A 12,700-nucleotide genomic window follows, 5' to 3' on the forward strand; every position below is an offset into this window, starting at 1 on the left:
AATTTTATTTTTTTTGTTGTTAAGAATAAAAGTAGTGTGAAAAATGTAAATAAATAAATTAAAACACAAAACCTTTTATTTTTATTTTTCAAAATTTATTTTTACATTTTCACCCCCAAACAAGGCACAGTGCCACTTTGATGTAGAGGGCTGTTACAAGTGTGAAAAAATTAATTTCCAGAAAAGAACCAATGACCGCTCAGATCGAAAAGGGAGCAATGCACTTACCTTAGGTTGCGAAAGAATTGCCCTTTCTGCGACGTAACCGTCTTGTAGTATCTTTGCCAGACGAAAATGAAAGAGATTTACGTTCAATCACCAGCAACCAAATCAACTTGCGGTGAAAGAAAGAGAAACAAAAAAAAAGACAAGGGAATCTCCCCTTTTATATAATGGAAGGATCAGATGATTAACTATCACATGATCCGGAGCACTAAACAAAAACTTTAAAAGGGTGAATAACAACAACAATTCTTCTTGGTTAGTATTCAAGGTAAGTGCATGCCGATCCTTCTTTTCTTGAGCAATCATTAATCCTTTTTTTCACACGATCCCAAGAAAGAGGGGAAAAAAAAGAAAATGCGTGAAAAAGCAAAGCATATAAAGCTATGCAATTACTTAATATAGTTAACGTATTAGTATTTTTTGTTTTATTTTTTTTTTGGAGTCCCTAACTATTCTGGGAGGAGGCTAGGCCTACCTCGTTGACGTCTCTTAGGTGCACAATCCGTACAATACCACTTCTGCCTTTCCGGAGGTGGAGAAACAATACCCACACACCTGAAGTGACACCAGTCATCACATCCGTCACAACAGATCATATCCTGATCACCTTGCGGAGAACTGCATACACGACAAAGCCAAATCACCTCTTCTTCCTGGAAAGGAATCGATTGAAGGGAAACCGCACCATCGACCGATGTAGGTATGGACTGAACCTGACTCTCACTGTTTAAAGAGAGCTCAAGTGGAAAGAGGTTCTTCAACGAGTGAATGTGCTGCATTGCCCCCCTGCCTAACCTTTGCAGACCTTACTACACCATCCTCACCATAAAACATTTCCAGTATAATACCAAGAACCCAAAAGGGTCTCGGTTTAAGAGGAATTTTAACTAAAACGACATCTCCAACCTTAAGCCTGTTTCGCAAAGGCATCCTCGAACGGCCCAGGGGCTTCTCTCTGAGACTTAAGAGGTATTCATCATACCATAGTGCCCTGAACTTCTCCAGAAACTGGTTTCGTACCTACATAGTCCTGAGAAGCTTCTCTCGACTTAGAGGGAGGTGGGAGAAAAATATCTTCATCATTTAAACTCAAAAGTAGTCCGGGACTCTTATTGGGCCTCAGAAACATGTTTGGAGTTAATGCCTCCGGCTCAGTCTCTGCGGATTATCGATAAGTTAGAGGGCAGTTGTTAATTGCCCTTTGTATATCCGATACTATGGTTAGTAATGCGAAATAATCTATCTCACCTCTACCAACAACTTTATGCAGACAATTTTTAATTGTCTGAATACTTCTCTCCCAGACACCTTCTACCCAAGGCGAAAATAGAGGGATAGGAGAGAATTTAATCAGATACGAGCCAAACTTCTGTTGATAATCGTGGCTCAACATCAGCGTCTTAAATAACCGCCCACCTCCTATGAACGTCTTAGCATTGTCGCAGTAAATGGCTGTTGGAATGCTATGGAGGTAAGCCTGCAAAAAGGCCAACATGCTCATGTCTAGTACCACCTCAACATGTACAGCCCTGATACTGAGACAGGTGAAGATGAGTAGATACATCTTCACTACCTTAGCCCCTTCCTTAACCCAAAGGTGGCCTGTAAAATCTACTCCTGTGTGTTTGAAGGGAACCTCCAGTTCAACACGTAAAGCAGGCAAGCTGACCACATTGGGGGGGGGCAATACCTGTCTGACATTGTACTTGTGGCACAGTGCACATGTTTTTACCACTTGTCTGCCCTTGGACACCCAGTAAGCACGCCGTCTTAACTCTGCCAGAGTGGATGCAATCTCCAAGTGTTGACACCTTGTATGTGCATCCAGTATTATAACCTGAGGCTACTGGTTGATATTTTGCTAACAGAACAGGGTGCTTAACTTCCGTGTCAAAGTGGAGAGACCTCGCAATTCTGCCACCTGACCTGATAAGACCCTCACCATCAACGAACAGGTCGAGGTCACCCACCAAACCCGGAACTATCCTACCTGAGGAATATAGCAGGAATGCTAGTTTCTCAGCATATGTCTGGTGCTGCATTGTTTTCATCAGCAGAATGGCTGCAAGCCTTTCCGTGTCAACTTCTAGCCAACACAGTCGATGGATGAATCTGAGGACCAAGGAAGTCACTCTCAATAGCTGGTGAAGGAAGAAAATCTTTCAAGGAGAAGAACTCTAGGTGGTTCTACTCCCTGAAGGATGGCAGCATTCCAAGAAGAACGGGCCACCACTTGGCTGTGCTGGCTGAGGCATGGCAACTACTGTGCAGCCCATGGACTGATCCCGCTACTTAACCAATCCGGACCAGAACACCAGAATTAAAGGCAAGCTTTGAACCTTTTCAAAGTTAACCCCCTAGTGATCAAATCAGCAGGATTCTCAGTCATTGGGACATAACGAAATGAGGGCGAGAAACTTAGTGTTGCTTCCAACTCAGCACTCATCTCTTGGATGTCCTTCAGTTTATTCCAGGCAAAGAGGTTTCTGCTTACAATTATTCCAGAAATCAGCCAAGAAGGGACCACCTGCGAATCTGTGGCTACATGAATCTCAGAAGGAAAGAACTCTCCAAAATTCCTCAACAAAGTAGGCAGGCACCAGAAAGCCAAAAACACGGCCGTAAATTCTAAGGTAGGTAGGGTTTTCTTTTTCAAGGGAGCCACCCTAGCTTTTGCAAACACCAGACCAGATTGGCAATTTTGCACTACATATGCTGCGAAGCCGTATGCCTCTGAAAATGCATCACAAAAAAGAAAAAGTTTGCCAGTTTCATTCTCAGCGAGTGCTCTTCTGGGGAAGGAGACAGTCTCCAGCTCAGAGAGATCAAGAGAAAGCTTCTTCTATAAGGACAAGTATTCCGGTGGGACTGTTGCATCCCATCTTAATCCCTTTTTCCAAAGTTCACTCAACAAAATACGGCCACGTAACAAAACCTGTAGGCATAATGATAACGGGTCATAGACTCTAGCTGTCTCGCTGAGGATCCATCTCTTTGTAAAGGCACTAGAGTCACACTCAACAGCTGCTACACGAAGAGTGTCTGAGAGAGGACAGTATCTATATCCGAGCACCTTCTCCCATTTATTGCCATGGTCACTCAGGGAACCATGCTCCTGCATTTTGTTTTGAATTGCCACATGGTAAGAATTACAGGACTGCAGTTCGAATCCTCCCTGACACAATCGTTCCCGGGTGAGAGTATATAATTGACACAGTTCATAGGGATCATCGTACAACATAACCAAATTATCCATGCAGAACCGATTCTCCATCATGAATCTGCAATTATCCATGGGAAACTGAGCTGCATGGTATTTAAGGACATAATTTGATATAAATGGACTAGAGGCATACCCAAAAATAATTGTGTTATACCTAAAGCAACATAGGCGACCTCCTTCTTTTAGGAAAAACAGAACTTATTCCTATCCGATTCAAGCTTCAGACGGATCATTAAAAAGGCCTTCTTGATATCTGCTAACATGACGTGCTTATTAGCATGAAAGGTAAGTAACAAATCTAGTAGGTCACTAGTAAGATTTATTCCCTGGTAGGTAGCCTCGTTAAGGGAAGGCGAGTCACCAACTTTGAGGCTGCAGTTGAACACTGGCTGAATCTTAGTGGTGGAGGTAGGGTCCGATTTCAGGACAGGCCTGTGCAGAATCCAGACAAACTCTCCGAACCATTGGGGAGGCACGAAAATCTCCTCTATAATTCCATCCCGTTCCTGCTGATGGAAAACCTTCAAATACTCATGATAAAGTTGCCTCTTCTCCAATCTCTGCACGACATGTTCCAATATTCGCAGAGCCACAGCATGGTTGGAAGGATCAGATGATTAACTATCACATGCAGTGGCTCTGATTACTGGGTGCCCAAGGGCAGACAAGTGGTGAAACAGTCCTGGCTTCATGTGCACTGTGCCGCAAGTACAATGCCAGACAGGTATTGCTCCCTAATGTGGCCAGCTTGCCTGCTTCACGTGTTGAATTAGAGGTTCCCTTCAAACACACGGTAGATTTTATGGGCCAGCTTTGGATTAAGGAAGGGGCTAAGGTTAGAGAATTTTCCACCATGAATACTATAGGCTGAGTTGGACTGAAGAGAGGAATACCAGATCTTGGCCCTGAAGGTACATTACCTAAGGCCCTCTGCATAGTGTTACAAGCCGAGCCAGGGATCTTATCCCCCTTAATAAGGAGACGTTTAACAGCTTCTTTAGTATCTCTCAGAATTGATGACAAGGTAGGAATTCTCCTACCAGAAATTAGGATCAACTCTCCCTTGACCTCCTTGGGGAATTTTGCAAAGAGAATCTTTGCCATAAGCCGAGCCCCAGAAGAAAGATCGTTTGAAAATGAACAGTCGAAGGAGCCCTCCAACTCAGCCAAAAGGGAAGCTACTTTGGATATGTAGTTAGCCAAGGCAGTAACGGATCTGTCCTGTTTATAGGAAAAGTCTAATATGTCTTGGAAGATTTTATCTATGATTTCATCTTCATCGAGGTACTCACTCTTCAGGATTAAAAGAGCCACCTTATAATTTCTGATGCTGATGGAAAGATGATTAATCAACAACAGGGGTTAGCCAGACAGTGAACACTTAAAATAATGCAGCCTTTCGGCATCATTGGCCATGGCAGCTACACAATTCTCAAAACGTGACAAGAAATCCTTGAAGCTCATAGGGTTAGATTGCATGTCCAATCCATCGAAGGTGGGTCCCGTGATCTGAATTTGAGGTGGTTTTACAGTAAATGAGGCCCCCAACTTTTCCAACTTCTGGGGACATGGAGGAAAACTCAGGGAGTCCATGGCCACTGGGAGAAGCTTTAACTGAAGATGGTCTAATTCTCTTCGAAATTTCAGGGTGTGTGCAAGAGACTCCTTCTCAATTTGAATCCAATCCTCTTCCTCAGAAGATTGAAGTTGGATTTTACTGACATATATGTCTACTTCAGTCAAATATTCCTCCACTGATTTATGCAGTGCAGAGAATGATTTAAAAGAGAGTTCATCCTCCAGATTGGCCATCTCCAGAATCGTTCAGATTTTAGTCCAAAGAAGAGAAATTCTCTTCCTTAAATCTAGTTGACTAATATCATGTTAGTACGGGATTTCTTTCGCAAATATATGGAAAAATTAATTTCCAGAAAAGAACCAATGACCGCTCAGATCGAGAAGGGAGCAATGCACTTACCTTAGGTTGTGAAAGAATTGCTCCCTTCCACGACGTAACCGTCTTGTAGTATCTTCGCCAAAGAAAAGTGAAAGAGATTTACATTTAATCACCGGCAACCAAATCAACTTGTGGTGAAAGAAAGAGAAAAGAAAAAAAAGACAAGGGAATCTCCCTTCTTATATAATGGAAGGATCAGATGATTAACTATCACATGATCTGGAGCACAAAAAAACTTTAAAATGGTGGCTAACAACAACAATTCTTGGTTAGTATTCAAGGTAAGTGCACGCCATTCCTTCTCTTCTCGAGCAATCATTAATCCTTTTCTTCACATAAGAGACATAAGTTTCAGGGATACTATGAAGGGAGTTGAGCAGCAAGATGTCTGTTCACATTACACTTGAACTTCTGCATATCAGTACAGTCGAAGAAGTAGGAACCCGAAAGGGAATTCCAAGGTCTAGTAGCTTTGTGGAAGAAACTATTAGAGGAGAAGGCTTTCTTACATCTAGGGACTTCTACTGTGTAGGGATGGGACTTTGTTGCTTGTCAGGGTTTTCATCGAGGGCATACAAGGGCTTGTAGTTCATTGAAGCATCCACCATTAAAATGCTTGTAGAACAGGCAGAGAGATGCAACATTTTGTCGATAAGATAGAGGTTGAAGCCTAGATGACAGTTCAGGACCTATCAGGTTGGCGACTCTCCTTTGAACCCTCTCCAAGAGTGAGAGACTAATAGCAGATGCACCAGACCAAATGTGACAACAATACTCCATACATGGGTGAATGGTGGCCTTGTAGAGGTACAGGATATTTTCAGCTGTAAATAACTTTCTAGCATCGTAGAGAGAGGCCATCTTCTTTGCAACATTCTTGGCAATGCTCTTGATGCATCTGTTCCAACTCATGTTACCTGTGAACATTAAGCCGGGGATTTGAACAAAGTACTTTCAGGTAATGTATCTTTAACCATAGCTATTGATGATTGAGAAGGTTTCTTGTAATTATTAAAGGAAACGAGTTTAGTCTTGGCAGCATTGAATGCTACCATTCATTTTTTACCCCATTCTACTACAGACTGGAGATCTTCCTCTAGGGTTTCTGCCATTGCCTTGGATATGTGTTCATTCATTTTCCCCTTGTACCTGTTATAATGTGGTGTCATCAGCAAATATACCCATCTCATAGACTTTCTTATCATGTATGAATATCAGGAATAATAAAGGTAAAAAAATCGATCCCTGCGGTACACCCGCATTTATATAATACTGTGTAGACATACAACTATCGAGGACAACCTTGATTCTTCTCTTATTTAAGAAGGATTTAATTATATTAAGTATTCATCCAGTAATACCATAGGATCTGATTTTCATGAGAAGACCATCATGCCATACCCTGTCAAAAGTCTTAGATATATCTAGATCTACTGCCATCCCCTGGCTTATCCAGTGCATGGTATATACGTTCAGAGATTACAGTTAGAATATCTGAAGTAGAACAGACTTGCCTTTTGGACAGAAGTTTAGCATCTGTAAGGTGGTGGATTTAAGCTTGATTAATTATGGACTCAAATATTTTGGCGAAAAGAGGGAGGAGGCTAATGTGAGCGATAATTTAATGGGTCAGAAAATTAAAGTAATACTAATGGGTCGAGTGAAGATATATATTTTCACTCCATTTGGTAGTTACCAGCAATGATGGGTGCAAGTGAGTGTGCACAGAGACGTATGCTAAGTTAAAAACTGGCAACAGACAAGTGAAAATAGACGTTAATACAGAGATCGATACAGGTACTATGAGCAACATTTTGCCCAAGGAAGTATATTAAAAACGACATTGAATACAACTCAAAACAATGGCAATACGGTTAATTGCTATTGGCAGAACAAAAATTTATCAAGAAGGTCGGTTAGCTAAGGGTAAGATTCTACAACAGATTTATTGGTGTGATATTCCATGTTGCAAATTTAAAATGACCAATACTGATAGGACTATAAACATCACGGATGTTAGGGTTGGTGACCCTAAACTTAGCTGTAAAATCATTTGCTACAGCTACTAAACAGAATATTAATCAAGTACTAACACTAAGATCTAGTTGGAAAGAAAATTTAAATAAAAGAGAAAAATCATTCAGGAATTCCCTGATGTATTAGATTCTATTGGTTGTCTACCTAGTGAATATACCATTCATGTGGACTCAGACATGCCACTAGTTATGCAACTTTCCACACTGGGTATTGATGAGAAAAATAGTTGTTCTGTGGCATTCTTGGCAATACTGTTTTAGTTCTAAATAGACAGAGTCTCCTCGAGCACATGCTGTTGTTGAGAATTTGGAGGAAAAACTGATTTGATTTTGATGGGTATATACTGGCCTTCTCAAACGTTCCAGCCTATTTACTGTATCCATACGTGAAGAAACATAACATAGTTCGTTTTGTTTTATGCGTGCATGTGGTCGCATCGTGACATCAGGTACTTACACATTCTTCATATGTGTAGGCGGTGAAACTGATCGCTATGAAATGTTCCTGCCGGGGATTTATTCATAGTAGTTGCTACAAGACTTCCCTCCTAGACGAGAAGTCGATATATGAAGAAAGAATACAAATGCTGCAAGTAGTTCACTCGGTATAAGTAGCAAATCAGAGTGGATAACTTATGTGTCTGTCGAATTTGGTGGAAGTTGTAGCACTCAGTAGCACGGTATCGTTAAGCGTGGCTTAGTTAACCCTATTTGAAGGGTATGTCTTGGTTGATGGTAGTCCAAAAGAAAAGTGACATTACTAACTTCTGTGTTGTGTGGTTGCCTGATGAGATAAATGGTGCAGTTATAAAGAAAATGAGCCGCCTGGTTGCAAGGTGCATCATTGACATTCGTGTCTGTTTAGAGTAAACCGAGGAGTTGAGCTATAGATAAGCAGAATGTCATAGTTATATGATTTCTCGTCATTCCTCTGATTTAAGGGCAAGTGGTTCTGCATGGTTATAAGTGATGGGTGCAAGTGAATCTACACTGCCGAGTACAAGTGGGTCTGTACTGGTGTCATTGATGGCTTGAATGGCATCAATATGCATGTGTGAAGATGTACTAGGATTGCTTAAGAATGCGAGTAATTGTAATGAGCTCGATCTGAATATGTTGAGCATGGTTGGCCCAGTGTGGGATGGGTGTTATTAAATTCTGCACGTGTCGAAAATGATAGTATCTTCAATATGGTTAATGTGAGAGCGTCAGTCTCCATTGTATTGCGTGTTTCATGGGAGTGTTGGCATTAAACAGGCATTGATAATCACTGCTGGCAACGATATAGGTAAAATTCCATTGGCAGGACTGCTAATCCATAGAAGGATCATGTGTGCCGCTATTTTTGCTGTAATTGGAGTTTTATTCATAGGGAAACTGTTCTATTTAATTTTTGATTTTTGAGCGATTATTGGCATAAATGCCTAATTAATTGATATCAGTGTTGCTAGTTTGTAAGGAGGTCTGTGGATATTTTTTTAACCACAAGAAGGTTGTGGAGAGTGCCAAGGTTTCATTTTATTTGAAATGTGTGATCCGTATCGTGTCTGAGCAGTCATCAGATTCCAGATTCTGAACTTACGTAAGGGTCACCCCTGGTAGGATGGACTCATGGAGGAGTCACCTATTTATAGGAACGTGGTTTATGAGGATAGCCAATTTATAATTGGGATTTATCAATTTTTAGGACTGTGGTTGCTGTCACAACTCTATTGAAGTCGAAAGTAGGATTGTATCCATGGGACCATTAAAGATAAATTTAACAAGATCGCTGATTAATAGATAGCTTTTACCAAATCCACATCTCTACATAAAAAATAAAAATGACACTAGACAAAGAACACAAAATTTATCTATAAACATGAAATAAATAGCAATTATTTACCTGTTAGGAATATTAGTTTAAATTGTTCTAACATAAGTGCTTTCTTGTGTGGAATGCTCATAATGAAGGATTAATAAAGTGAGGATTTTTGTGAGAAAAGCACCGGTTTGAAATTACTGTTTTTTTTATGATCAGAGTGCTGCATGTGGCTATTTTCTGAAAAGAACAGTTCGAAAATTAATATATTGGTGTGGTTGTGTGTGTGTGTGTGTGTGTGTGTGTGTGTGTGTGTGTTCATGTCATGAGAACAGTAGTTTGAAATAATATTCAAAAGGAGATTTGAGTTCTTCTTGTTATATGTGGTAACTTTCCACGCTGGGTATTATATGAGAAAACTGGTTGTACGGTGGCATTCTTCGTGATGCTGTTTTTACATCTAATTAGAGGGGTCTCCTCGAGCACATGCTGTTATTGAGAATTTGGACAGAAAACTGATTTGAAATTGGTGGATAAAACCTCATATATAAGCCTTCTCGAACATTCCAGCCTGCTTATTGTATCCATACGTGAGGGAGTGTAATATAATTCCTTTTGTTTTATGTGTACGTGTGGTCGTATCACGAAGTCATGTACCTACGCATTCTTTATATGGTGATCGCTATGAAATGTTCCTGCCGGGATTTATTTCAGCTGGGCATAGCAGTTGCTACATTTAACATGTCTGCCAAGTAGGAAGTGGTGCCACTTTCAAAGAGCTTCGTCAATCACAGCCGTTTTCATTTTCAACAGATTGATGTTTGTTTTCGTTCAGGTTTAACGTCTGTGAGAAGAATGCAACCAGTCAACCTTGTTGATTTAGAGTAGCAGTAGGTGTATCAGAAGCGGCCATTAAAATTGCATGATAAGAACTTTAATAATTCAACTTACTATCTTTCGAAGCTTATAACTACTTGAAAAATGTAATTCAAACCCTAATTTTTTTTTCAAATAAAGGAGCAAAGACCACATAAAAAAAAAATAACAGGTTTAAAAGCAAATCATGCAATATTTGTTTTTTAAAGTCGGTTTTCTTTAAAAAAGATTTAAAGAAAATCAACGAAATTTTACTTTGATTATAAAAAATATATATAAATTCCAAAAAATCACTTACCTATAAAAAATACTATTCAATGAGTGCTTCAATTCTTCATTGTTAAGAATTTATCCATATTTATATTTTATGTTCCATGTCCTTTTTAAATAAAATACTTTTTTAAGCAAGTATTTAAAAAAAAACGCGCAGTCCGATGTTTTTCAGTTGAAATAAAGGGAGACAAATATCTGCTTTTTTTCGCATTGAATCTTCGGTGATGCTAAGTGTAAAAATTAATGTCTCTTTCTATTGCGTGCTGTAAACCAAAATTAGTATTTTGGGGCCACCGTACTTGAAAACTGAACACATTCACTTAGTTTTTGCCGTTTAAAAATAAACCCACTCAACCGATTTTTTTTTATTCTCTTAATGAAATACATGAGTTTTTAAATAATATGTTTTATTTCTACTTTATCGAGTGAATTTTTTTTTAATATCTAAAAAAAGAAAACATTGAATGAAATAGAAAAAATTGTTGTCGGCATCCGATGTTTACTTGACTATGTAAGCATCACATGAGGTTTCACTTAAAAAAAAATCAACATGGATTTTTTAAAAAAAAGATTTTATACTTTGGACTTTACAGGTAAATTTCAAAAAAACACTTCTTTTTTTGTTTTAAATTAGAATATTTTATTTATTGATCTTTTATCTTCAATTTGTGATATATAAAACTTTGGTGCATAAATTAATTATTTACTTTTTAATAGACATTTTCAAATGGGGGGGGGTGAATTAAAAAAAAGTTTGTCCAAAATATTATATTCTGTTTATTGGAAAGATCATAAAATTTCACATTGACCCTGAAAATATCGTAAAAATTTAACCAATAGAAAAATTTTCATAGATTTTTAAAGTTTAAAAATTGAAAAAAAATTAACTCGTAAAATTCAATTGATTCCATCACATAAAAAAAATGGCTGCATGAAGGCATGCCAGCACTTTGTAAACACTGTTTTCTTTTAAATAAAAAATAATATTTCTATTATTGTTTAAACAACTTTAATAGTTTAGTTTGGAAGTATATACCATAAAGAAAATAAACAACCCACTTTAAAAAGAGAAATTACGACTTTTTTTTTTAAATATTTTATTTGCAGTTTTCTGTTAGGTGTGTCAAAAATTCCACAAAAATTCTGATACACCTAGAGTAGCAGTTATGCGGTAATTACTTGCATTTATCTGTACTTTATATTCTTCATATGTCAACCGTTATTAGAATAGCGTTTCTAAGTCATTTTTCAATGTATGAAAAGAGTTTAAGACAGATGGGGGCAGTGAAAATTCCTTGTTGTGGTTGAGCAAAAGTATTTTGTCAGAGAAGAGTACGAAAAGTATAACACTGTTTGCTGTCAACTTTAAGTCGCCTATTTCTCTGCATAAAGATTTTTCTGCAATTTATTTTTAAAAAATTATTTTAAGTATTAATTTTAAATAAACAGGGATAACATTGTAAGAATTATGGAGACGATTGAAAAAAGAAGGGCGGGGAGAAGTGACTCTTTCCCCATCTTTTTTAATGCATTAACGATTGTTATATAGTTGTGGATTTTTTTTTTTTTTTTTACTTTCTTTCAACCTTAACACTCACATTTAAAATGACGACTTTTAGAGGTGTTCGAATATGTTGAAATGAATATCACATTTAAAATTTGCGCAGATAAGTAGTTTTCTGGATATTAAGACAAATTTTTCTGTTGGAAAACTGCTTCTGTGGTACCAGTATTCAAGAATTCTGGTGAAAGAACTGACCCTTCAAATTATCGCCCCATTAGCCTCCTCCCGCTTTTCGACAAAATATTTGAGACCATAATTAACCATGCTCTAGTCCGGCACCTTACAGATGCTAAACTTCTGACTGACAAACAATATGGATTTAGACATGCCCGTTCCACAGCTGACATCCTCACTGTAATCTCTGAACGTATATACCATTCACTGGACAAAGCGGGGGAGGGCAGAGCGGTAGCTCTAGATATATCTAAGGCTTTTGACAGGGTATGGCACAAGGGTCTCCTCAGTAAAATGAAATCATACGGTATCACTGGTAGAATACTTAACATAATTAAATCCTTCTTAGATAAGAGAAAAATCCAGGTTGTCCTCGACGGTCGTACATCTAAACAGTGTGATATAAATGCGGGAGTGCCTCATGGGTCTATTCTTGGACCTCTATTGTTCCGAAGATTTATTAATGACCTCCCCGACAAAACTGCCTCTGAGATGGGTATATATGCTGATGACACTACACTCTATAACAGGCATGAGAGGAAAACAAATGAACACATATCTAAAGAAATGG

The sequence above is a fragment of the Euprymna scolopes genome, chromosome 21 (assembly GCF_053919585.1).
Source record: "Euprymna scolopes isolate OS-2025 chromosome 21, ASM5391958v1, whole genome shotgun sequence".
NCBI lineage: Eukaryota > Metazoa > Mollusca > Cephalopoda > Sepiida > Sepiolidae > Euprymna > Euprymna scolopes.